This window comes from Alosa sapidissima, chromosome 15, assembly GCF_018492685.1.
Source record: "Alosa sapidissima isolate fAloSap1 chromosome 15, fAloSap1.pri, whole genome shotgun sequence".
Classification (NCBI taxonomy): Eukaryota; Metazoa; Chordata; class Actinopteri; order Clupeiformes; family Clupeidae; genus Alosa; species Alosa sapidissima.
The window spans coordinates 35,478,706-35,484,187 of record NC_055971.1 but is presented as its reverse complement, the minus strand read 5'-3'; positions in this window follow the sequence as shown (position 1 = coordinate 35,484,187).

The following is a 5,482-nucleotide window of genomic DNA, read 5'->3' as shown; positions in this document are numbered from 1 at the left end:
GACACCTGGTGCCCTGGTGGAACTTTGCACCCCCATGAGGGAGTAGCGACACGGGAACCCCACCGGGGCCGTGACAATGTAAACACACACAAAGGCTATACAGCAGGTACAACATATAGCAAGCACAAGCAAGTCTATACAGCAGGTACAACATATAGCAAGCACAAGCAAGTCTACACAGCAGGTACAACATATGGAGACATGGAAATCTGCTCGACGGTACCAAAGTCATTCTATAATTTGGGGTAGTCTTGGTTAAGATAAGGTTAAGTAGTGTCAGGAAAATGAACTCTGATAACAATTTCTTACACGGCTCTTCATAATGCTGCAGAATGCTCCATTCACTTGAATGGGCCTTCCCAACGTTCGGCGGTCTGCTAATTCTGAATAACAGACCGTTGCTAAGTATAACAGACCGCTGTCAAGGAAAATGGGCTTTGTGCTTCTAAGTCAATTCTTTCATATCACTACGCAAGGATTGGAACTTCATTCAAAAGTGAAAGCAGACGGTTGATCAGCTGTGTTCTAAAGAATGTTTGATTCAAGTTCAGCGTGTGTTGTTGTGAACTATTTGTTTCTCAGCAAAAGCCATGATGAAACGGTAACAAATAGGCTATAGCCTAGGCTATGTAGGCTAAAGAGTCATATCATGGGGAGTTTATTGTGTCGTTTTGGTAAGTAGCCGTGTAATAAGCGGGATAATGTATAGAACACCGGTTATTATCTGGAAATAGGTCCCTTCAGGGCGGAACAAGACCCCTCCGCTGCGTGTCGGGGTCCGGTTCGCCCTGTCAGGACCTATCTCCCGACAATGACCGGTGTTCTATACATTATCCCTTACATAACATATACCAAGTAGCATCACTTGTTGTATTCAGTTAAGAGAAAGAGGAACAGGAACTAATCAGTGACTACAAATTGTTTGACGTAATGCTCCTGTGAACACAATAGTCTCATACACACTGATAACACAAAGAAAACAGATTTCAATGTGTTAGTGTTATTTTCAACACAACAGGCACTGTAGCAGTGTACCTACTCGATCTCAAGAGCTGTGAAAGGGTGTCCAAACAAATTCAAGAACTTTTATAAATTATTTGCATGAGGTAGACTGTGTACATTCAAACTGCCACAAAACAAAATGCAGTTTTTAAAGTGCCTTGCAGGTCAAAAATATGCCACACTTCAGGAAAATACAAATCAAATGTATTGTGAATACTGTAGATAATGGAACTGCCCTAATCTTTACAAATTGAAAATGTAAATGAATGTGCACGACCAATAGTGAACCTCTATACAGGAAGCTTTTTTTTCTCCACAAAATCAAAACTAAAAAGCTGAATCACAGTTGCTTCACAAAATCAAAGTATTTTTTAAAGGGATGGCAGTGCGTAACAGCTTACAGTTGCTGCTCAAAATGTTCTTTGGAGGTTCTCAAAATAAAAATACTGAAAAAATATACAACACAAATACAAAAAGCTCACTTTCCTTTACAAAATTAAAAACATCAGATGAACACACTTAGTGGAGTTTACAACTGTAATTCTAGATTAATTCTATTTTTGCCTAAATAATAAATGTAACAGTGTAGTTTTTTTTATTCTCATTTCATTTTCTTGAGAGCATTGATGCGATTTTTTACATACAACTTTATAGCTTTCCAATCTCTAGCTTTTAAATGAAGAGGCTCAGATTTCAGGCAGGTATCGCAATCAGATTTCCCAGGCACCCGGCATGTCCTAATGAAGTTCATCATATGTTTTTCAACTGCATGAAAACATGGGGGGAAAAATCCAGGCTTACAAATAAAAAAAAACATACCTTTTTACAGAATAATCTTTGGTGTCCTCCACCTAGGTTGTCAGAAATAAATACCTTTACACGATCTGGTCCCCCTTTTTGTTTTCAGGTCTGTCTCTGTTTTACCTTTACTTCCTTCGAAATAAAATTAAATAATCAGATTCATTAGATGCAATAGTTACATAACAACATTTAAGATTGTGTAAACTGTAGGCTTAATCTATTTCCAAGAACTTGATTCAGTTTACTTATCACAAACAGAAAAGCCACTGTAAGGAGTCCTAATGTTTCTATACTGATCAAACTCCTGATCATGTGAACTGTTGATTAATTACCCTAATACATGATGGTATGACCTCATGGTGGGCCCATTGTCACATATTGCTGCTACAACAACTTTTGATTATATTGTCGTGTTGTGACTTCTTGAATGGGCAATGCACCGCTCGTTTGACGTGGGTTAAATGACTTCACACGACAAAGAATCCTCCTTTTGTGGAATTTACTGAACTTCGGTAGGTGAGTACAATACATACACATCAGTGGCCGTGGCTAAACTAGGCTATGGTCTCTAGCTCGGGCACAGAACAGTTATGTTACTACTGTCCATGCGGTGAGCTGTGAGCCTATCAACCTAGAAACTGAAACTGACATGGTATCTCCACTACGCTCACTATACGTGATTATGTCACGCTCATGGCCAATCAACGTAAGCATCACACAACATAAACATGAAAGGATAAAGGACAATATATGTGAATGGCCTTACAATATCTCTAACCTTTGCCTTTTTCACAGGAGAAACTAACTAGGAAGCAGGAAATGTAATTAATGTGTACATTGTCATGTCTTGATTAATTCACTCTCACTACAACAATGGTCTCAAGTCTCATCAAAGTACTCATGTGACCCAAAATCAGCTGACCTCCAATCATGTGATCCATTTCAATGTAACCAACCACCAACTAGGTAAACTATTTAAGTGAGGTTCACAGAGCATTCTGGGAGCCATTCTGTAGTCAGAATCTCCCGCACCACTTCATATGGTTTCGTAAATGTTAACCTGTTTTCGTAGATTTCACATTATTCACATTATTCATGTACCTTCTATAATGTATTGGATGAATAGCTTGTATCTGACAAATAAATTGTTATGTTCTGACCCCGCATAGCCTTTCTATTGTACTTATAGTCCAGAGTAGCAGTTTAGGTTAACGTTACTAGCATAATGGACTATTGGGATTAGTTATCGCAGGCGTAGAAACTAAATCACCTGGGAGCTGGCATGTTATTATGAAATGACCGAGCATTACACAGCGGTGGGCAGTTTGTCAGCGATGGTCCTAGATTGGTCACGAAAACCTAGCACAGCCTGCCCCTCTGTAGCATAGGAATTTGCTTGACTGTCTAACACGCTGGTGACTATCGCAGTCTGGATCAGCATGTAACCTCTGACCACTTACAGACCAATACGTGTTATGTTTAGGAACCGCCCGAATTAATCGGCAGATGGAGGAGACCTATAGTATATATTCCTAAGCTTGAGCGCGTGTCATAAGAAAACGAGTTAGGCATTCTCATTAACCATATGCATTGTGGGCGTACCAGCCCACTATGGATAGCCATGTTACTTTGAACCGAAACTTTTCTAATACTGAGCGGAGTCAGATTTATTAGGTTTAACAGGGGTTTATAATCAATTGATATATTTCCAACAGTGCGCGGACAGCTTCACGATTTCCTTCGACCACTCCCAGTTCCCTCATTGGTCCTGACGAGTGACGTCTTAAACCACTATACCTTTTTTTGACTTGTTGCATGTGTACAGAAGTGATGCTGCCAGTTAGCCTGACGAGCCAGACCCACATTAAAATGTAGGGTCTGGGCACTCACCGTTCGCAGTGCTCAGTCCGAGGGGCGGGATAATCAGTTGTCTTTCAAATTCCCTCTGCACGCAATAGGACAGTGGCAGCGCTATGAGTCCCATGCGTTTCCCACCAGCGGAGCTAGTTGGCTAGTTCAAACGTTTGCCAACTTAACCCTTTAGGCGCCAGAGGTTTTTTTCCGAAACGATCAATTTTGACATCTTCATTTCAAAAGGCTATATCTTAAAAGTGATAAGAGATAGAGACTTTCTGTAAATTAGAGAAATATTAAGGATGACCCAAAGTGTATGTAGAGATTAAATGTTTATATCTAATTTGCATATTATGACGTCATATGGTGGCGGCCATCTTGGATTATAGAATTTTCATGAAAAGTTGCATGTTTGAATGATAAATGCACCACTTCTTTCCCCCCAAAATGTCCCTCACCTTCTGAATGCTATATTGCACAATACTGAATGCTCAGGTAAATAGTAAGTAGTGAACAAACTGTGTAAATCATTACTAATAAATGGCAGAAACAAACCAAATGCATGTAGCGGTAGACTGGCCTTTTGCTGTAGAGATTTTCCATTTACTACATACAGTAGGCACTCTGATTCCATGTATGGGGCACATATATATTATTCAGATGACACACAAACACAAGTAGACAAGACCTGTTTAGTTCAAAAGCTCATTTGCCACGGCAAGGCACAGATCAGGAGTGAGATGACGAGACAAGACAAGAGACAATGTTAGTATTTTTTTTTCTTTTTGTTGATGTTTTTTTGTTTTTTTTCTTAGCTGACAAAGACACACACATCACAAGGACATGAACACACAAAAAGGAACACATAGTGTACTGTATGTCCTAAATGATCAGGGAAGTAGATAGCAAATCAACAGTGTAAATCATTACTAAATGGCTGACTTTTTTTTTTTTTTATGTAGCAGGCCTTTTGCTGTAGAGATAATGACTCCCTATCCCTATCCATACAGGGCCGGCATTCCCATCATCTTGTGATAGACTATGCATGACCTAATGTGTGTGTGTGTGTGTGTGTGTGTGGGAGAGGGAGAGAGCGTGTCACCACCTCCACCATGCGAGCAGCATGGCCAGATCTGCCTCGCGCGCGCCGAGTGGAGAGAATTTGCGCAGCTCGGACTAGGCCTACTGTCATTCTCATTGCGACTCCCCACACTGCCACTACGTTCCCCCCTAACTGTCCTATGAGCACTTCGACCTCGTCTAACATACCCAGTGGCATTAGACAAAGGCTCCACCACGTTACTGTCGCCGCGATTGTGGAGAGGCACACGTTCAGAAGACAGAAGCTAGCGCTATGGATATTAGGCTACCTCCAGCCTCGTTCGCCACACCACTAACACCCTGCTAACTTCCCGATGAACACTCCGAACCCGTGAAACATTATTCCCACCAGTGACATTGGGCAAACGATTCAACGTTTGTGCTTGGTGTAAGCTAAACTATGGAGTAAACTCTCACTTTGTCCAGCTGCATCATTGCAAGGCAGGGACGCATCTGAAGCCTCACTAAACGAATCACCGTCATTTTCTGAAGGCAGATATTCCCCTTCAGAATCAGGGTCCGCAAATAGAAGACCCAACACTTCATTTCAGGTAAACTTTTTTGATGCCATTAGACGATAATCTAATGCAAATACTCGCTGACGTTGACAATATCGCTCTGACAAAGTGGCTCACACGCACACTAGCTCCGGTATTTCATACACTGATTGAATGCGCTGTAGCTAGAAAGTTTTGTTTAAAGCGTGTCCTTTTTTCGACTCGGG